At 41.2% G+C, this 22,847-nt stretch overlaps 1 non-coding gene across 1 annotated transcript; it reads right to left on the reverse strand.

Annotated features, from left to right (window-relative positions):
• Positions 1-12,821: 12,821 nt before the first annotated feature.
• Positions 12,822-12,924, reverse strand: LOC116748229. Its single transcript, XR_004348239.1, has one exon. It is a non-coding gene; the product is annotated as a U6 spliceosomal RNA (small nuclear RNA).
• Between the last annotated feature and the right edge of the window lie 9,923 nt (positions 12,925-22,847).

The raw sequence follows: 22,847 nt of genomic DNA on the forward strand, positions 1-22,847 counted from the left end.
TTCATGATTTAGTCTTGGTAGGCTGTATGTTTCTAGGAACTTATCTATTTCTTTTAGGTTATCCAGTTTGTTGACATATAATTGTTCATTAGTAGTCTCTCATGATCCTTTGTATTTTTGTGGTATCAGTTATAATGTCTCCTTTTTAATTTCTGATCTTGATTCCTCTTTTTTTTCTGAGTTAGACTAGCTAAAGGTTTTTTAATTTTGTTTACCTTAAAAAAAAAAACAGCTCTTAGTTTCGTTGATCCTACTTATGTTTTTCTGGCCTCTATTTCATTTATTTCTGCTCTGATCTTTGTTATTTTATTCCTTCTGCTACCTTTGGACTTAGTTTGTTCTTTTTCTAGTTCCTTGAGGTATAAAAGTAGGTTGTTTATTTGATTTTTTTTTCTTAATGTAGGCATTTACCACTATAAACTTCCATCTTAGAACTTTTGCAGTGTCCCATAGGTTTCAATACGTTGTATTTCCATTTTCATCTGTTTCAAGATATTTCTTGATTTTTCTTTTGATTTCTTGTTTGACCCATTGGTTGTTCTGGAATGTGTTTTTTTAATCTCAACATATTTGTGAATTTTCCAGCTTTCCTCCTGTTAAAGTGTATTTGTTTTCTGTTGCTGTGTAACAAATTACCACAAACTTAGTGGCTTAAAACAATACACATGTAGTATCTCACGGTTTCTGTGGATCTGGAGTCCAGATGTGGCTGAGCTGGGTCCTCTGCACATTGTCTCACAAGGCTGCAATCATTGTGTTAGCTGGGCTGCCTTACTTTGCTGGGATCCTCTTCCAAACTCACCTAGTTGTTGGCAGAATTGTTTCTTGGTACTGTAGAACTGAGGTCCCCAAATTTCTTGCTGGCTGTCAACTGGGGCCACTCTCACTCCCAGAGGCTGCCTACATTCCTTGTCATGAGGCCCTCTCATAACATGGCAGCTTACTTCTTCAAGGTCAGCAGGGGAGAGTCTCTCAGTACAACCCACTAAGCTGGAGTCTTACCTAATATTGCATCACCTTTGCCATTTAACGTAACTTAAGGGAGTGACATCTGACAGTCTTTGCCATATTCTATTGGTTAGAAGCAAATCATAAGTCCTACTCGTGCTCAAGAGGAGGGGATTGTGCAAAGGTGTGACTCTTTGGGGGTCACCTTAGGATGTGTCCCCCAGAAGCACCAAGGGCCTAAGGATGGGAGGTGGGGTTGAGGGGTAGGGGCCAAGAAGCTAGGAGAAAATCAAAGAGAGGAGAGAAGTTCAGAACATGGCACAACAGGCTGTCCAAGCCAACTTCCCCTCTTTCATAACTCAGCTCAGTTCTCTCCTGCTCTGCAGCTTGTCTTTTTTTTTAGAAAAAACATTTTATTATATTTACATACAATGAGTGTGAAGAATGTTTCTTAAAGGAAAATTAAAGCATATAAGTCACAAAATTTGATTACGAAATTGTAATTTCTTGTTTTTTTTTTGTTTTTTTTTAAACAAGTTTATGCCCTCAGCACTTTCCTCTTAGAATCCCTTGCTATTGTTGATATCACCCAGGGTCAGCTTCGAGATTCTCGGGAGGCCTCGCAGGTAGACGGGTTTGTTTACCCAGGCTGGGTTATGTGCAGTAAGCAGGGAAGAGATACAAAAGCCTTGTTGAAGGAGAAACAAAAAATACCCACATCATTAATTTAAACATGTTTTCCTTAAATACAAAATATAGATTTTTATATTGCCTTCAAAATGACAAGGCAAAAAATTGCTACTTGTAAGATTTTTCTCTTTCTTTCCCCCAAAGCATGTTAACAGTCCTGTAGCACAATGTACCACATAATTACTAACCAAGTACTAGGTTATGATTCTTCTGTTCAGCTACAGAAATTAGCACATACATATAGTCTGAAAGAAACAGTTGGCTGCAAAGAAAATTAAGAAATGTGTCCTCTCCCATTAGATTTCTGTCAAGTTTTCATGGAAAGGTGTGTGGATGGTGAACTGTTGGTGCCTTTGCTGCAGGCAGACATCATTTTTTGTGCTCCAAGGATGGTCAGCTGCCCCAGGAGAGTGTAAACTATTACCCTTTCCCGTGGAGATTTGCTAATTCCTAGCCATGAGAGGAGACAGGAGGGCAGCTGGGGGCAGGGGTTCTGGGACCACACTCCCCCCTCAACTGTGAATTCGCTGCATGGTGTCAGACCAACAGCTTGACTCTTAAGCATCTGTTTTCTTGCTCGTGAAATGAAGTTCCTTCCAATTCTCAAGTGCTGAGCTCTGTGAAAAGAATGACATGCTCTAGTATGTTTAGCAAAAGACTGGAGATGGTGAACTGGTGCTAGAGAATGAAAGGCTTCGTGATAGTGTGAGCAGAAAACTGGTTCTTCCATTCTGGGTTGCCCTCTCCAGGGAATGGTGACTTTTGTTATCTAAATGCTATGTACGGAACAAAAAGCAGTACCTGGAAATAAAGGAGAATATTGGTAATTTACTCCTCTTTAAATCAAGCAAAATAATTTTAACTTCATGTGGAAGAATAGTCTACATTTTGAAGAGGGTACGTATTTTTTTTTTTTTTTTTTTTTTTGCGGTATGCGGGCCTCTCACTGTTGTGGCCTCTCCCGTTGTGGAGCACAGGCTCCGGACGCGCAGGCTCAGCGGCCATGGCTCACGGGCCCAGCCGCTCCGCGGCATGTGGGATCTTCCCGGACCGGGGCACGAACCCGTGTCCCCTGCATCGGCAGGCGGACTGTCAACCACTGCGCCACCAGGGAAGCCCCCGAGGGTACGTATTTTAATTGCGTAGCTCAAGGAGTTTTCACAAATTGAACACATTCACCAGCACTCAGGTTAAAAGAAAAGAATATTAGCAGTCTTCTGAGAAGATCCACTCATATTCCCTTCTCCAAGAATTACCAATTTCTTAACTTCTAACAGCATAGGTTTGTTTCACTAGGTTTTGTGCTGTATTTTTGTTTGTTTGGTTTTGGTTTTTTTTGTTTTGTTTTTTTTTTTGCGGTACGCGGGCCTCTCACTGCTGCGGCCTCTCCTGTTGCGGAGCACAGGCTCCGGACGCGCAGGCTCAGCGGCCACGGCTCACGGGCCCAGCCGCTCCGTGGCATGTGGGATCTTCCCGGACCGGGGCACGAACCCATGTCACCTGCGTCAGCAGGTGGACTCTGAACCACTGCGCCACCAGGGAAGCCCTGTGCTGTATTAAACTAGATCAGATGCTCAGTACCCTTTTCTGTCTGACTTCCTTCACTCAGCATTGTGGAATCCATCTGTATTGATGAGAGTATCACATGTTGTTCCTTTTCTTTGCTGTATCATATTCCATTAGAAGAATATAGGTATTTCTTTATTCATTCTACTACGCATCAGCATTTAGGTGGTTTCCACCCTTTGGCTATTATGAATGGTGTTACTATGAGTATTCTTGTACTTACTTTTTAATGAAACTGTGTATGCATTTCTGTGGGGAATAAACCGAGGAGTGGAATAGTTGAGTCACGGGATGTGCTTTTTTTGAGATTTTGTAGATACTGATAAACAGTTTTACAAAATAGTTGTATCAATCTGTGTTCCCATCAGGTGTGTGTGAGAGTTCCAGTTGCTCTACTCCTTTCTCTCCATCTTTTTCATTTTAGACATTCTGGTGGGTGTGTCGTGATAGCAGCACAAGGTTTTAATGCACATTTCCCTGATAACTCATGTAGTTGAGTATCTTCTCATATGTTTGTTGGCCATTTGGATAAGCTCTTGTGGGGTATCTGTTTAAGTCTTTCACCCATTTAACCATGATGTTGCTGGCTTCTTCAGTGATTTGTAGGATTATATCTATATATCTCTATCTATTTATATGAGTCCTTATTTCTTTTCTTGCATTGAACAGTTATTCTAATTGCAGCGTAATGTAGTGGCTAAAAGTACATGCTCTGGAGAGAGACTGCATGAGTTCAAATCCTGCCTCTACCACTTATTAGAAATGTGGCCTTGGACAAGTTGCTTAATCTTTGTAACCCTCAATTTCCTTACCTTTAAGTTGGTTTCATAGTACTTTCTACCTCATAGGGTTGTGTGGATACATGGTTTAATTATGTGAGTCGTTTATTGAATATATGCATTGTACCCAATATAATTTTTAGTTAATTAGTGAGTTTGGTGCCTACTACGAGCTCCCCCTCTAAGCATAGTGCAACAGGAGATGCACATGAGAAATACAAGGTCATTGCCACAAGGCATTTAACGTTTGGTTGGCAAACAAGGCAGCCCCATGAGCAGGAGTTGAGTAACAGCCGCAGTAGGTGTGGGATGAAAAGCCTGGTTGAGACGTGAAGTCCTCTGAGCCCTTCTGGAATTTGAAGTAGTCCAGAGAGCATGCCAAGGGGCATGAGGAGAAAAGCAGCACCTATGCTGACACCTGGAGAATAAACAGCAGTTTGAGAAGCTGAAACAACCCTAGCAAATGCTAGAGGGCAGGCAAGAATTTCATTTGCTCCTGTACAATGAGGCTCCAGCTCTACTCATGGTGGGGGATTTGTGATGGGGATATATACACGTCCAGGCCCACATGAATGTGTGTTATTACCTGAAAGCCTTCCTTTATAGGAGTTTAAAAATAAGACAAGGAAGGAGACAATGAAAAAAGAAAGCATAGCCTCTCTTACTCTGAAGTGGCGAGAAAGTACATAAAGCCATTATCAGTTTCGCTACAGATTTGTATTTCTCCTCCCGGGTTTTCCATCAGATACTTTAAACTCATGTTTTTCAAAGGCCTTTGATTCTCTCCTTTCATTGAAATTAGCTCATCAAATATTAGTGAGAGATGATTGAAGGAGAGAGACTAATAAGTTTATTGAGATGTGAGAGATTTTATTCTTTTCTGGGAAGATTTTATAGATATATAAATCAGTCCCTTAAAAGGTAAGATCACCATGTTTTCTTTGTTTCCCCTTGAAGAGTATTATAATGGCAAACACGTATTGAGTGCCTACAACATTCGCAGAACTGTTTTGAGCGCATCCCATGTCTTTATTCATCTAATCCTCACAACAACCCGGGGAGTTTGGCACCATTATTATCAGCCCCACTGACAGATTAGGAAGGTGAAGCACCAGGAGCTTCAAGGACCTTGCTGCAAAACGTGCTGGTCATAAGTAGCTGAACTGGGATTTAGAAACAAGCAGCCTGACTCCAGAGCCTGTGCTATAAACCAAGGGTCGACAGCTTTGTCTGCAAAAGGTCAGATAGTAAATGTTTTAGGCTTGGCAGGCCGTACGACCTTTGCCGCAACTACTCAACTTAGCCTTTGTAGAGTGAAAGCAGCCTAAGATAATACGTGAATGATGAACATGTCTATGTTTTGACGAAACTTTATTTACAAAATCAAGGGGTGGATTTGACCTGCCGACCATGATTTGCCAACTTCTGCTGTAAACTACAATGATGAACAGCACAAAGATATAGAAGGGTATGTTTGCAAACGTTTTAAGTCAAATCTGCTTTTTACTGCTATTTCCTGTTTCCTGGTCAGACATCAGTGGTTCTGCACCTGGGGTGATTGTGCCTCCCCAGGGATATTTGGCAATGTCTAGAGACATTTTTGTTGATCACAGCTCGGGGGTTGCTATGTATCTAGTGTATACAGGCCATGGATAATGTTAAACGTCTGACAATGCGTAGGTAGCCCCCCACAGTAAAGAATTATGTGGTCCTGAACGTCAACTGTGCCAAGTTTGAGAAACCGTCAACTAGTTGAATCAGATTCAGCTTTCAACCTGTAGAATGTCCCCTCTTCTCTGTTTCTCTCAGCATGATGGTACTCCTCTCTCTTACTGCCCCCTCGATAGATCAACCCTTCCAAATAATGACGGTGCTTGATGGCAGTGGCTGTGGCCGACATCTCTTGAGCACCCGTTATGGATTGGATAATTGTACATATAATATGCCACTCTTAAAATATCCTGTTTCATTTGAAAATAAATTCATAAAATAGGTATTATGATTTTGTTTCTTCATATGAAGAAATACAAATGCCTATACTCAAAGCCTGAATCTTTCCATTCTACCTCACTGCCTCTTCCTTATTCTTATAATGAATTATGTCATTGGACATAGGACTTCAAGGTTTGGACAGCCTCCAGGAATACCAGCTGTGCCTAGAAAAGAGTGCTCGATTTGTGTCTTCAAGTTTTATTTGTGAAGTTTCTTTTCTAACCATCATTAGCTCAGAAATAGCTTTTATGAGAGTCTGGGATTGAAAAATTGACGTTTGCCTCCTTTTTCCACATCAGGAAATAAGGTCAGTGACCAACCCCATGCTTTCCCTGTTGATAATAGCTTTTTGCCTTCCAGTAGCACATGCAGGCATTTTCCCTTTCCATCGCTTTACCTCCTGCTTAATTTGCCTTGGGATGGAGCTCCCGCTGACCTGAAAGGGAGTAACCCATGGACACAGGTTGAAAAGGGAAAAAGAGCAGAAGAGCAGAGCAAATATGAACTCTGGAGGAGGCCGTAAACATGAGGTTAGAGCAACAGCCCAAAGGCCAAACAGGAAAAGCAGCGGGGCTTGAGGCTCATGAGCCACACCCCCATCCCGTTGTGCTGCCTTAGTTGTGTCCATTCATCCAGCAAACATTCATTGAGTCCCATACTACACACCTGGCAGCCTTCTAGGTCCTGGGCCACAGCACTGATCAGGACGGACAAAAGTACCAACTCAAAGAGCCTATAAAGTAAAAGTAACTTTTATAGTATAAGAAAGGTAACAAGCATTATGGAGAAAAATAAGTCAGCCAAGGGGATGGGGAGTGCTGGGAGACTACGGATTGCCAGTAAGGTGGTCAGAGTAAGTCCGCCTGTGAAGGTGAATTTTGGCAAATTTGAAGAAGGTGAGAGAGCAAGCCATTGGAATGTCTAGGAGGAAAAGTTCCAGGAGGAGGGAACCACAAGGGTTCAGCCCCTGAGGATGAACAGTACGTGGTTAATCGGAGGAGCAGTAAGGAGGCTGGAATGGAGTGAGCCAGGGAGGGACGGCAGAGAGGTGAGTGAGGAAGAGACCAGCCAGTGCACTGTCTATAGGTCATAGGAAGAATGCTGGCTGGTTATTTTCCATTATAGTTTATCACAGGATACTGAATATAGTTCCCTGTGCTATACAGTCGGACCTTGTTGTTTATCTACTTTGTATATAGTAGTTTGTATCTGTTAATTCCAAACTCCCTAGTTTTCCCTCACCCTCCTCCCCACTTTAGTAACCATAAGTTTGTTTTCGAAGTCTGTTTCTGTTTTGTAGATAAGTTCATTTGTATCTTTGCTTTTATTTTTAGATTCCACATATAAGTGATATCATATGGTATTTGTCTTTCTCTGGCTGACCTACATCAATTAGTATGATCATCTCCAGGTCCATCCATGTTGCTGCAGGTGGCATTATTTCATTCTTTTTACGGCTGAGTAGTATTCCATTGTATATATGTACCACATCGTCTTTATCCATTCACCTGTCCATGGACATTAGGATTGTGGCTTTCACTCTGGGCAAGATGGGGAATCATTTGGAGGGTAATGAGCAGAGGAATGATAAAAGCTTCATTCTTTGGGGCTTCCCTGGCGGTCCAGTGGTTGGGACTTCGCCTTCCAGTGCAGGGGGTGTTAGTTCAATCCCTGGTCAGGAAGCTAAGATCCCACATGCCTTGTGGCCGGCCATAAAACAGAGGCAATATTGTAACAAATTCAATAAAGACTTTAAAAATGGTCCACATCTAAAGGATCTTGAAGAAAAAAAAGAGAGAGCTTCATTCTTTGAAAATGGATCCTTCTGGGTGCTGAATTGAGAAGGGAATGTCCATTCCATAGGAAGAGAAGGATTTAGTTATATCAATGTCTTTCTCCTTTGAGATTCTCTCCCCCATTTTCCCCCAAGCCACAGAATAACCACCTGTATGAGAGTCTGTTTGGGAGTTCGAACGGTGATCTTCATCCAGATCTCAAGACCAGAAGAGACATTAACAACCCTCTTATCCTGTTCTCCCGTTTTCCTGGTAAGCAAACGAAGGACAGTTCATTGTTCTTGAATGTTTACCGGGAGCCCACAATCTCCTCAGCTTTGCAGTGGTTGCAGACAAAACCTTGACAAAAAAAGTCTACCAGATGAGCAAATCGACAATTTTGAAAGGGCATATGTAGTATAATAGAGGTGTGCTTGGTACTCTTGAGGTACGGAGAAGAGACACCCAACTCAGCCTGGAAATCAGAGAAGGCCTCCTGGACTAGGGAACCAGAAATCAGTGTCCTACCTAAATTCTATGCTGGGGCCTCAGCCCAGCCAGCTCTCCTGCCTCATCTGGCCAGTCCTCTCCTTTCTACAACATGGTACCTTCTAGAAGGCAGTAAACTACCTTCATGTGACCAGAACTCCTAAACGCAGGGAGTTTATCCTCCAGTGTCTTAGAGAAAAGGCAACCCGGAGGCTGAAATTGGTCGCATCATTCCTGTGATAGCGTTATAGGTTGACGGAAGTAGTAAAGAGACTTCAAAGATTGAACTTCTTTGGCTCTCCAAACCTTCGCAGTCGCCACCGCCTCCTGACATTTAGACTTGGTTTTCTGAGGGTGATAGGAATAGTTCTGAGAATAATTAATATACTGCTGGTTTCTCATAAAGCCTCCCAAAGACCAGGAGAGTGACAATTTAATACATGCAACAATAAATACAAATCAACTGCCCTGTTGTTGACTTTTTTGTTCCCATCTAAACACCTCAAGCCGTGTATTGGCATTAATTAATTTACTCAACACCCTTGGGTGAGACTGGTGAATATTATATTATCCCTCATTTTACAGAAGAGAAGTTGAAGCAGGGCTCTCCCCTAGGCCCAACTTTGGGACAGCACAGTTGCCTTGCTTTTCTAGATTCCCTTTGTATTCAGTCTTCCTGCCTTTCCACGTTCACCCAGTATCCCCAGTTCCGGAGGCTCAACGCTGTGCCCACCACCATTTCTCAGACTTGCCAGTCAGTGAGCTGCCCATTTTGACCTTACCTGTGGCTGAACCCAGCTCGTCTGTTAAACCAACTCCATAGCCGGGGGTGGGGCTGGGCGTGCTGAGTGTCAGACTGAACTCTGCTCCTGGCGCTTTATCCCCTTGTGAGTGTGCGTAGGTCACCTAACAATTCTGTGCTTATTATTTTCCCACTTAGAGCACAGGCAAGACCAGAGTGCTTGCCTTCTAGGTCTGTTGCATAGATCAGCTGAAAGAATATACAGAAAAATGATTCTGGGGCCAGGCTGTCTGGGTTCAAATCCCAGTTTGCCAGTTTGTTGCGGTGAAACATTCTCTATGCTTCGGTCTCAATTAGTGTTACCTATAGTTATAACTATTGGAAAAAGATGATGAGTTCAAAAAGACATGCCATGTCTGTCAGGTTTTACTCAACCTCAGAGTCTCAGAACTGGAAGCAAACTCCAACATCATCTTGTCCAGGGATGGGCAAACTACAACTCGTGGGCTGAATCTGGCCCACTGCCTGTATTTCCTCAGCCCACAAGCTAAAAATGTTGGAAAAAAATCAAAAGAAGAATATTTCATGACATGTGAAGATTATATGAAATTCAAATTTCAGGATCCATAAATGCAGTTTTATTGGAAGACAGCCACATTCATTTATTTACACGTTATCTGTGACCCTCTTTATGCATGGCAGAGTTAAGTAGTTGCCACAGAGACTGTGTAGACCGAAAGGCCTACAGTGTTTACTGTGTGGCCCTTTACAGAAAATGCTGACCCCTGATCTAGTCCAGCACAAGGTCATCAGCTTGAATACTTTCTGTGTTGGCAAGCTCGCTGCGGTACTGTATTGTCAGCTCCTCTGTTGTCCGAGGAAGTTATCCACACAGAAAGTCTTCTTGTAATCTTTCCCTATTGATCCTAATTCTCCCCTCTGGTTGATTCTTCATCCACATAACTGCACTTCACTACACCCTATCAATTCTCTCTTGTCTAGATTATCTATCCCCACGCCTCTCAACTATGCCTTACTGTTTCCCAACCCCTCACCATTCCAGGTGATGTTCCTGTGGAAGGACATGTAGGCTAGGCCTGCCCTTACCTGCTCTCATGAGCCCTGCCCTCTCTCTCTGTAATACTCACCGTGCTCATAATGACTGAATCAAGGCCTGCCTTGCTGATAGCTTACAAGCTTCACAAGGACAAGGACCTTGTTTTCTTGTGTTTTCCTATATTCCCTGTCCCAAGCATGGTGTCTGATGCTGCTGCCTCAGTTATTTGTTGACAGTTGTTGAATGACTACTCTGTAATATACCTCTTAAAATGTTACCTTCAGTATTGTATGCAGTACTCCAAAGGTCAACTGGATTCTACACTTCTGTTACTGCTGCCCGTGACCATAATATTCTTCTTATAAATAAATCATATATCCCATTCACATGGAAATTGTTGGCACGTAAAACCCACCAGCATCTATTTTACTGAGTTATAGTTGATTTACAAAATTATGTAAGTTTCAGGTGTACAACATAGTGATTCACAATTTTTAAAGGTTATACTCTATTTATAGTTATTATAAAATATTGGCTCTACTCTCTGTGCTGTACAATAATATATCCTTGTAACTTATTTATTTTATACATAGCAGTTTGTATCTCTCTCTCTTTTCTTTGGCCACACGCGGGAAGGCTGTACAGTATATCCTTGTAACTTATTTTTTTAATGTACATAGTAGCTTGTATCTCTCTCTCTCTCTTTTTTTTCTTTTGGCCACGCTGCACGGGTTACAGGATCTTAGTTCCCTGACCAGGGATTGAACCTGGGCCCACGGCAGGGAAAGTGCCAAGCCCTAACCACTGGATGGACTGCCAGAGAATTCCCAGTAGTTTGTATTTCTTAATCCCCTACCCCTATCTTGCCCCTCCCCTCTTCCCTCTCCCCACTGGTAACCACTAGTTCGTTCTCTATATTTGTAAGTCTGTTTCTTTTTTGTTATAGTCACTAGTTTGTTTTGTTGTTTAGATTCCACATATAAGTGACATCAGACAGTATTTGTCTTTCTCTTTCTGACTTATTTCACTTAGTATAATACCCTCCAGGTCCACCTGTGTCATTGCATGTGGCAAAACTTCATTCATTTTTGTGGCATAGTAGTATTCCATTGTGTATATATATCTCCACATCTTCTTTATTCATTCATGTGTTGATGCATGCTTAGGTTGCTTCCATATCTTGGCTATTGTAAATAATGCTGCTTTGAACATTGGGGTCCATGTATCTTTTCAAATTAACGTTTTCATTTTCTTTGGATATATACTCAGCAGTGGAATTGCTGAATCATGTGGTAGTTCTATTTTCAGTTTTTTGAGGAACCTCCATACTGTTTTCCACAGTGGCTGCACCAATTTACATCCCACCAACTTCTTTTAAATGAGTGATTATGAAGCTGGGTCTCCTTCATTCTGTTCATGTGAAATGGATTTATTGAACTTTTACAATATATCTATTCTTATTTAATTTGATTTTGTTTGTTTCAGCACTTTGTTCCAGCTTACTGAGATACTTTTTAATCTTCACTCTATTATGTAATATTCTGCCCCTCCTATCCTTGAGTAACTAACAAATTGGATGAGGAGTCAGTGTCTTCAGTGATGTTGGTAACAATGTGGTTCTGTGGCAAGCCACTGGAATCTCCCCTCCATCTTGATCAAAATCCATTAATCAAACACTTTGTGTAGTGTTTTTTTTTTTTCTTTTTTGCTGTACGCGGGCCTCTCACTGTTGTGGCCTCTCCCGTTGCGGAGCACAGGCTCCGGACGCGCAGGCTCAGCGGCCATGGCTCACGGACCCAGCCGCTCCGCGGCATGTGGGATCCTCCCGGACCGCGGCACGAACCCGTGTCCCCTGCATCGGCAGGTGGACTCTCCACCACTGCGCCACCAGGGAAGCCCTGTGTAGTGTATATTTGACAGAACTATTAGAATCAAAGCCTAGGCCAAAATAAGCTAAGGGAGTTGGGGACAGAACAGAAAGGGGAACTCTCTGAGGTGTGAAGACTTTAAATGCTTCTGAATCATCCAGAGTAGCTACCACCTAATCTACTAAAATGAAGGATTGCCTTCTAATTGATATGCACGTATATGAATGAGTAAATTGATCTGTGATTCCATTATATGCCATAGCAGCAATGGAATCATAACCTGTAAAACTTGATATCATCTCTCTCTCTCTCTCTCTCTCAGTCTCATTAATTTTGAGGATGCAGAGAATGTTGAAATGGAAGGGATCATAGAGGTATGGACAAATCTCTTATTCTTCAGACCTGCATTTTCAGGTCTGATAAAAAGAAGAACAGTGAAAGCTTACCAACCAAGTTTCTAGCCTGGTAGGTGAACCTCAATTTCCATTCATGAAAGGTTTCATCTAGAACTATGCAATGTATATTTTTGACAGTTTTAATGAGATATAAATTATATATATACCATAAAATTGACCCATTTAAAGTGTACAATTCAATGGTTTTTAGTTTATTTACAGAATTGTGCAACCGTCACCATGCCCTAATTTTAGAACATTTTCATCACCCCCAGAAGAAACTCAATACTTACTAGCAGTTACTCCCCAAACCTAACACTCACATACACCCCCGGCCCTAGCTAATCTACTTTCTATCTCTATCATTTGCCTGTTGTGGACATTTTATAAAATGGAATAATGCAGTATGTGGTCTTTTTTAAATTAAATACATTTGACGTGTAACATTGTGTAAATTTAAGATGTACAATGTGTTATTTTGATACATTTATATATTACAATATTATTGCCATTGTCCCCAAAAAACACGGAATGCTTCATGAATTTGCATGTCATCCTTGCGCAGGGGCCATGCTAATCTTCTCTGTATTGTTTCAAATTTTATTAATAGTAAGTGTGCTGCTGAAGTGAGCACAGTATGTGGTCTTTTGTGTCTGGCTTCTTTCATATAGCATAATGTTTTCAAGGTTTATCCACACTGTAGCATGTATCAATACTTCTTTTTATTGCTGAATAGTATTCCATTGTATGAAAAAAAATACCACAGTGTGTCCATCCATTCACCAGTTAATGAACATTCCGGTTGTGTTCATTTTTTGGCTGTTATGAATAATGCTGTTATTGGGCTACAAGTCTTTGTGTGAGCATACGTTTTCATTCTTCTTGGGTAGATGCCTAAGAGTAGAATTGCTTGGTCTTATGATAAATTATGTTAAACTTTAAAGAAATTGCCAGCCTGTTTTCCAAGGTAGCTGCACCATTTTACCATCTCACCAGCGATGTGTGACAGTTCCAATTTCTCTACATCTTGTCCAACATTTGTTATTGTCTAGACCGAGGTACTATTTTCATTGACACTAGAATGACATTTGTTTGAGCACTGATTACATCTTTTTTAAACATCTTTATTGGAGTAAAACTGCTTTACAATGTTGTGTTAGTTTCTGCTGTATAACAAAGTGAATCAGCTATACGTATACATATATCCCCATATCCCCTCCCTCTTGCATCTCCCTCCCACCCTCCCTATCCCACCTCTTTAGGTGGTCACAAAGCACGGAGCTGATCTCCCTGTGCTATGGGGCTGCTTCCCACTAGCTATCTATTTTACATTTGGTAATATATATATATCAATGCCACTCGAGGACTGATTACTTTTTATTACATATTTCAGATAATTGAATTTCAGTTAGGGAAGGCTGGAGGTGATAAAAATTTTGAAAGATTGTTATTGGAAATTCCAAGATCACTTAAAATGTGTTAAAAACAGAATGAAAAAGAAAAAATATCAGGGAAAAAATGTCGATTCATAGGGTATTAATACTGATGTCAAACCTGTTACAGTGAATGACAAATGATATTTGGTACTATAAAAAAACATGTCAAGAAAGCATGTTAGGGCTTCCCTGGTGGCGCACTGGTCGAGAGTCCGCCTGCCGATGCAGGGGACACGGGTTCGTGCCGTGGTCCGGGAGGATCCCGCATGCCGCGGAGCGGCTGGGCCCGTGAGCGGTGGCCGCTGAGCCTGCGCGTCTGGAGCCTGTGCTCTGCAACGGGAGAGGCCACAGCAGTGAGAGGCCCGCGTACCGCAAAAAAAAAAAAGAAAGCATGTTAGTGCATGTGAGTTTGCGATGAGTTTGAAGCTACAAAATAATGGCTACACTTCAATAAAAAGGTGAGGCTATGAGTGGGCTCATGGTCCTTAAAGTAGAAGAAAGGTGCTCTGACTAGATCTCACGTGGACTTATCCTGCCCTGTTTTTTTTTTTTTTCCTTGACTGAATGTTAAGATAAAGCCAGCATCAGATGGTTTATGTTTTAACCCAGTACTTTTCAGTGAGGGTGACTTTGCCCCCTAAGGAAACAGTTGGCAATGTCTGGAGACATTTTTTATTGTTACAACTGGGGGAAGGATGTTACTGACATCTAGTGGGTAGAGGCCAGGGCTGTTACTGTACATCCTACAGTGCACAGGCAGCTGCCTCAACAAAGATTTATGCAGTTCAAAGGACCAGTGGTGCTAAAGTGGAGAATCTCTGCTTTAACAAGTGCTCCTGAAGGTGGAATAATTATAATCACTTGAAATGTTTGTTTCCCCTTATTTTGCTTCCTACGAGCAGATGCCACATTATTCCCTGACTCCACGCATGGGGTCCTAAATCTTGGGGTGGTGGGGGTGATGGCTGGGCTATATATTCGTGATAAAGTTCTCCAGTTGCTTCTGCTCTTCTCTCTTTCTCCATTCCTTCTCTTTGCGACCCAATTGAAAACTGACTCTAAGTACTCTGTAAATGCCTGTGGCCCATCTTTATTTTTTTTTAAGATTTTTTTTCATGTGGACCATTTTTAAAGTCTTTATTGAATTTGTTACAATATTGCTTCTGTTTTATATTTTGGTTTTTTGGCCACAAGGCATGTGGGATCTTAGCTCCCCGACCAGGGATTGAACCTGTACCCCCCGCTCTGGAAGGTGAAGTCCTAGCCACTGGACCGCCAGGGAAGTCCCGTTGTGGCCCATCTTTAAAGGAAATGAATGTTTAGCATAAGTAATTGGAAGAATGGATATTTTCTTATTCCCATTTCTTGTTCTGTGAAGAATCAGTCATTCAGTTCCTTTCTCTGTGACAGTGCCTTGGATGTTTGGGGTAAATCTCTGGGTTATCAAAGCCCAAACAGGAAAATGTTTACTAGTGTTTTCCAGAAAATTCACATTAAAATTATTTTTTGACATTCGTGTAGTAATTCTTCAGTTGATTTTACCAAGACCAGCTTCTCACTGAAATACTACCAGCAAACCCTTTTGAGACTGTACATCTTATAATGCGCATGAGGACAGGAATCTTGATATGTTCTACTTGAGTTATTTGGGCGTGGTTTGTGTTACGGAGCAATTGTGTGTTTAGTTGTGCAGAATTTCTCCTCTGAACTATAAATCCCGCTTGGAAGTGACTGCAAAGATACCATGCCAAACACGATTAAGCATGGAGAAAAGAACAGGGGCTCTGGGGCAGATGGTCCTAGATTCAGATCCCAGGCCTGCCACTTAGGAGCTAAGTGACCCAGGACAAGTTGCCTGAGCACTTTGAGCAACAGTTTTTCTATTTGTAATTTGGGAGTACTAGCTAGCTTAGAGGCAGACTGCCTAGTGCCCACTAGCCATATCTGGCTTGCTTTTGTAAATAAAGCTTTATTGGGACGCGGCCGTGCCCATTCATTTGCATATCATCTACAGTTGCTTTTGAGCTACCAAGGCAGAGTTGAGTAGTTTCTGCAGACTGTACGTCTGCAAAACCTAAAATATTGACTGTTTGGCCCTTCACAGAAAAAGTTCGTCAACCACAACTCTCAAAGATTTGATGGACTTAAATAGAGTTACTATATGTAAATCTTATCTCGCATAGAATCTTGGAAAATATTATTCCTTTCTAGACCAAATTCCTTTTGGACCAAATAAATTGTTCCTTTCTAGATCAAGTAAGTTGTTTTTAACAACAATAATAATACTAAAGCTAGGATTCATTCAACATCTAATGAGTATGTCCCTACATATAAGAAGATATTTAATTCTTACAACAGTCTAGGTAGGTATGATTCTCATTTTGTATATGAAAAAGTGGAGTTTCAGAGAGTGAGTAACTTCCTCCAGGTCATAGAGCTAACTAGGAGAATTGGTGATAAAAATATAAATATCTTGGTTTTTCTCTTTCCTATTTAAACAACCTGTAAGACTTTTTTCAGGACAGTTTTTTTTTTTTTTTTCAGCACAGTTTTTGAAGCATCTAAGAAAGTAGCTGACTGTTTAAGCAGGTGAATAAACCTCAAAGGCCAGAGTGTAAATTAATTTTTAATGTTTGCTCTCAGTTGTTCTCTAAACACTCATGTTTGTATTAATTTGTTGCTGTCTTCCTTGTTCTCCATACTTGATCATCCCTCATTTCTCCTCTTTAATCTTGTGTTTCCTTCCTTCCACTTTGAAGCTCCCCTCCTTCTTTCTTAATTGAGAGCATTTTGTGAGGGAGGGTAATGAGTATCCCCTGCATCTGTGAAGCCATAAAGCAGGTGGTTGAAAGCAGCAGCTGAGTATTACCCTGCAACTCCGCTGCAGCTAACTGTCGCCAGTGCTGTTGATTCCAAGGCATTCTTCATATTCATGAAACACTGTACTGGCTTTATGGCTTATTATTTTAGGACATATCTCCCAGCACTGAGGAGTATCTTTAAGGATAGAAAGCCAACTTCATGGTCACTTCTTAGGAAGGGTTGCGGGCAGGAACGGCATTCAGCGTCAGGTGTGTTCCTTTTTTGTTTGTTCATTGGCATCTGTTTGTATATTTCCATGTACGGTCACTGGCATCTGGGAGCGTGTTTTCGTGTATGGTCATCCAGCATCTGGGGGTGTGGTTTTTTTTTAATCTTTTTTTTTTTTTTTTTTCCATTTTTGGCAATGCTGCGTGGCATGTGGGATCTTAGTTCCCCGACCAGGGATCGAACCCACGCCCCCTGCATTGGAAGCGCCAGGGAAGTTCCCTGGTGGTGTGTTTCTATAGATTGTCATCTGGGGGTGTGCCTCCACAGAGGGGGAGCCCTAGCAAGCTCTTTAGCACACAGTCATCATGGAAAGTATTTCCTCCTCTACTGTAGTTCAGTGAACCTCCTTTTCCTTTTCTATCTATTGGTCCTAGTTTCTTCTCTCTGAAACTACCCGGAATAAAGTCTCATCTCTCCTCTACATGGTTGCTCTTCAGAGTATTTGATGAGTCATCTCATTCTTCAAAGCCTTCATTTTTTCCATGATAAAAATTGCATAGCCCTTGAAATGTTTCTCCTAAGGTGAGGTTCTAACTCTTTATGACCTGGGGGTTGCTTATATTGATCTGTTCTGGTGCATCAGGGTTTTTCTTTTCCAAGTGTAACTTATTTTCTGATTTCAAAGGTAATAAATATTAATTATAAAAAACTTGGACAGTATATATCACCAAAAGAAAGAAAGGAAAGGAAGAAAAGAGGCAAGGAAGGGAAAAAGGGGGAAATCACCCCATTATTCCACTACCCAGATAAATACTTTAGAAACTGTAGTCCTTAATTTTCCAGTCTGTGTGTGTGTGTGTGTGTGTGTGTGCGTGTGTGTGTGTGAGGGAACAATGTGGGTTTACTAGTGTTCAGAAATGTTGTTCTTAACGACTACATTCCACTCTGTTGTATGGATACACGGGAACTGATCTGGGTCTTTTCTGAAGTCTGACTGACAGAGGCCATCCCCACGTCGAGCTGAACTGACCACGGCAGAGCCGCATGGGGCCGGCCCTTGCCTTGTCCTGTGTCTTCACTTCTCTTCTGAAACATGTAAATATGGGTCTTGAAATTAACTTACTTTTCTTAGTTCTCAACTTACGGTTTTCCTTAGCATCCGACCACGTTTAACGTATCAATCTGTAGGGGAGAGGTCTGTTTGCAAATGAGATTGGCTGATACATATAATGATAACAGAATCTGTGTTTCGGGGCTGTCATGCGGACTGAATTAGTTAATATGTGAGGCACTCAATAAAGGTTCATGTTTATTTATTTATTTCTACAAATAAGGCAACTTAGGAGTTTCATGACTTGTCCAAAGCATCACAGGTCGGGAGGGGCCCACTTGTAATAAGTATTCCATAGTGGGCAGGCCATGCTTGAGAATTTCCTTCACACTGACTCACTCTGGGCTCAGCAAACTGTCTGTAAAGGGCCAAGTAGTAAATATGTTAGGCTTTGTGGGCCTTGAGGTCTCTGATGCTCCTACTTACCTTGTCCATGGTGATGCCAAAGCAGCCGTGAGCAGTACACAGAGGGCTGTGGCTGGGTTATAGCACAACTGTATTTACAGAATCGAGACAGTCAGACTATAGCTTGCAGGCCCTTGCCTCTCCCATCCATTAGATAAAGTAAGAAGATACTATACTTAAGTATCTTCTGGTTCTTAATGCATAAGTAAACATAAATATATTAGAAAATTTATAAATTATCTACAAACCAAAAAAAGTGTTGAAAAATAAGAATCATCTATATTCTACTACCCAGAGATAACTAGAGTTTTACATTTTGGTGAATATTTGATAAATATTCTTCCAGTAGAAAAATGTTCTTAATCTCTTCCCTTAGTAGGTCTCTCAGAGCTTGGTTTATTTGTGATTTCCTTCTTAACACTAAGGCTTAATTATGGTTATTAGTGGGCGGGACCGCTGTCTGGGTCTAGTACCCACTGCACTGAAGGCCAGGGGAGAGGTGGTGACATATTATAGGTTTACTCTTTTCAGAGTTGTCTTCTCTCTTCATTGAATAGCAAACTTTCTTATGTGATTGTCATGCTAGGTGCTCCCATACTATTCAGTATCTGTGGGGCTTGGACTTGTTTCATTATGTGACACATTTGCTAAAACCTTTTAGCCAATATCCCTTAAGTTTTATATATGCATACATAAATAAGTCAGATTTCTTAATGATGTTAAAAGTTAATGCAGAGGCACACACATGCACTTATCTTTGTGACTGTCAGACATATCTCTGAGAATTATTAACTCTTGAGCACTAACTATATATTAGACACCATGCTAAATACTTTACATGTGTCATTTCACTGAATCCTTCCCAAACTGAGAATATAGACGTACTGTTCTCATTTTACAGACAAGTAAATGAAGGCTTCTAGAGGTTGAGTTACTTGTCCAAGACAACAGAGACCAGGGATTTGAACTCGAGTCTGTGGACTCCTTTTTAAGCCTGCATATGTGTTATAGCTTTGTCTGGTGCTAATTATCCCCCTTCATTTTTGTTTCAGATGGCGGCCTTTTTTAGCGTAGGGGAAGTTAAAATCCCAGTTGCGAATTACCTTTGTCACTTGACAAGCAGAGGCACTTAAGACGGTGTCAGTTATCTGCATCGGTTGTCATATGCTGGCGAAGCCCCTCCTCACTCTGGTGACTCCTTCCATCATGTTCGCCATTGGGTTTTGCACGGGAGAAGAGCTGTCTCTCTCCTGTGAAGGATGCTGAGCTTTTGTCTCTGCTTCTGTTGATTGAAACATCGCAGCCCTTCTTTGTTTGGTACTTGCTACTCCAGTTATGGTGTTGGCACAGACCACACCTGCAGCATCATGTTACTCTCCTGTGCTAAAAATAACCGAGACCCTGGCTGAGACTTCATATATAATTCATGGCTCTGATTTATTAATCTCTCCATTAAGCTAGAAAATGACATTTTTGCTGGCTGCATTCCAATCTACATTATATTAGACTTTGAGAATTTGCATGAACTTGAATACCCTCCGTGTGTGTGTGTGTGTGTGTGTGTGTGTATTGTGTACTTATTTGTGGTTTTAGTAACAACAGAGTCATCTCTGTGTACAACTCCCTTAATCTTTCACTTAACCCCTGACTTCAGACTCATAACACAAAAGTAATATCTAAAAGAAGCAAATATCAGATGCTTGATGATAGTAAATATACAGAACCAGAAAGAAAAAGAAGAGTTTTGCCTTTTTTATATAGCCTTAAAGTTAAATTTGTATTCAGCAAGTGATGAAGGGCAACACTTTGAAGCCAGTTCATTCATTCAGTGTGTATTTAGTGAGCTCCTCCTGAGCGCTAGGAGCACGTGGGATGCGGTACCCTGATCAGAGTACTACTGATAGTAGATCAACTTTCATGCTACCCCCTAAGTCTTTAAAGTAAATCAAAATCCTTTCCCACTCCCATATGCACACCAGAGTTGGTTCCTTTTACCCGAGATTTTAAGACATCTTGGAAAGTGTGAACATATTTTAAGTGTTTTCTCAGACGCTTCTCTGAGAGCTACACCCTGAGGGGTTGCTTCACCTTCTTGGATTCCACCCCCACCACTTGGCCTTGGGCACAACGAGGCTCTTCAGAGCAGGAAGGGAGGACATGATTATAACAGGTCAATAAATGAAGGAGTAGACCCACGCATCAGAGTCCTGATGAGCTGCCATCAGATTCTACCAACCAACCATCAAGTCTTTGGAATTTTTACACCCTGGCCTCTCAAGCCCCCTTTGAACAGTGACCATGTCCTTAGGGGATCAACCCCACCTTGGGTTGAAAACAATGCCACTTAGACATTGCATTTTGCAATTGTTTTACCTGTTATTAACATAATAATTGTCCTTCTTACTACTGAGTTGCCAAATTCATTTATTAATATAGAATTTTTTAGGAATGGGGTTGGAGAGGACACTTTGGTTATATTTCCATTTCATGGCTGAAGAAACACAGTCATTAGAATTAAGAGGTTTCTCAAGGTGGCCTCAATGTTTTGTGATGAAGAAAAAATTTAAATTCTGGACTCTTGACTTCAAGTTCGCCACCTACTTCACTATACCTTTGCTGCCTTTAACCCACATTTATCAATTTATTGTTTTATCTCAAATATAATGTTTCTTAGGAAATGTCTTTTTTTAAATTAATTTTTATTGGAGTATATTGATTTACAATATTGTGTTAGTTTCTGCTGTACAGCTAAGTGAATCAGTTATACATATACATGTATCTACTCTTTTAGGTTCTTTTCCCATGTAAGTCATTACAGAGTATTGTACTGTGCTATACAGTAGTTCTTATTAGCTATCTATTTAATATATATTAGTGTGTATATGTCAATCTCAATCTCCCAATTTATCCCTCCCCCCCTTTCCCCCTTGGTAACCATAAGTTTGTTTTCTACATCTGTGACTCTATTTCTGTTTTGTAAATAAGTTCGTTGTACAATTTTTTTAGATTCCACATACAAACAATATCATATGATAATTTGTCTTCCTCTGTCTGACTTCACTCGGTATGATAATCTCTAGGTCCATCCATGTTGCTGCAGATGGCATTATTTTATTCTTTTTTATGGCTGAGTAATATTCCATTGTATATATGTACCACATCTTTATCCATTCACCTGTCGATGGACACTTAGGTTGCTTCCATGTCTTGGCTATTGTATAAATAGTGCCACAATGAACATTGGGGTGCATGTATATCCAGAGAAAACCCCTAGCTATAACTGGTTCAAGAAAAAGGTGTGACTTGTACCAAGCCAGTCAGATTCCTGCCCCTGGGCTTTTCTGGAGTTGAGGCAGGGTACTCTTGCTTTTCTTCTGAGGTTGCTAGTTTTAAGCAGGGCCGCCACACAGTGTAGCTCAAGGGATCCTCATTCATTAAGGATAAGGAGAGCCTTGAACTACCAGTGGTCTTCTTTTCTATGATGTGAGGAGGAACTGCCTGAAAATGAGACAGCACAGAGGAAAGCATTGCTTAGAACTTATTGTAATAGACAGGTTCTCAACATCAGCTGAATCATTGGATTAAAATGGGCTGAAAGTTAGTTATACTCCTGCAACTTCTTAGTTACATGAGTGTCTTATTTTCCTATTGCTGCGGTAACAAATTGTCCGGAATGTAGTAGCTTCAAACGACACATATTTATTAACTTGTAATTTGCAAGTCAGAAGTCTAAAATGTCTCTGCCTTTTCCACCTTCTAGGGCCTGCCTGCCTTCCTTGGTTCATGGTTCCTCATCACTCTGACCTCTGCTTCTGCCATCACATCTTTCTCTGACTCTGACTCTCCTCCCTCTTTTCCCTTATAAGGCCCCTTGTGATTACCTTGGACACACTTAGGTTATCAAGTAATCTAAGATAATCACCCCATCTCAAAATCCTTAACATAAGCACATCAGCAAAAGTCCCCTTTGCCTGGTAAGGAGGCATATTTTCAGATTCTGGGGATTAGGACATAGACATCTTTGGGGACCTACCACAATGAGCAAATTCATTCCTTTTTGGTTTAGGCTGGTCTGAGTTGGCATACTGTTATTTGCAACCAAGAGTCTTGAAAAGTACTGTATTAAAGAAAATGAGATACAGGAGCAATTTAAGAACCTTTTATATAGATATTTGGAATTATAAAGCATTTTTGGAAATCTGAAAAAATTGTACAGAGAACATTAAATTATACATAAAACTTTAAATGACTTCAATATTTTCCTGTCCTTTAATCTCTTTGTACCTTTTTAAAACTTTTTTTTTCACTTTTGTTATGCTACCGACTGGGAATTCTCTTTCACATACTCTTGTTCTCCCTCAAGTTCACCTTTAAAATATCTTGCTTCCGGGCTTCCCTGGTGGCGCAGTGGTTGAGTCCGCCTGCCGATGCAGGGGACACGGGTTCGTGCCCTGGTCGGGGAAGATCCCACGTGCCGCGGAGCGGCTGGGCCCGTGAGCCATGGCTGCTGAGCCTGCGCATCCGGAGCCTGTGTTCCGCAACGGGAGAGGCCACAGCAGTGAGA

Source organism: Phocoena sinus, chromosome X (genome assembly GCF_008692025.1).
Source record: "Phocoena sinus isolate mPhoSin1 chromosome X, mPhoSin1.pri, whole genome shotgun sequence".
In the NCBI taxonomy this organism is placed as follows: Eukaryota; Metazoa; Chordata; class Mammalia; order Artiodactyla; family Phocoenidae; genus Phocoena; species Phocoena sinus.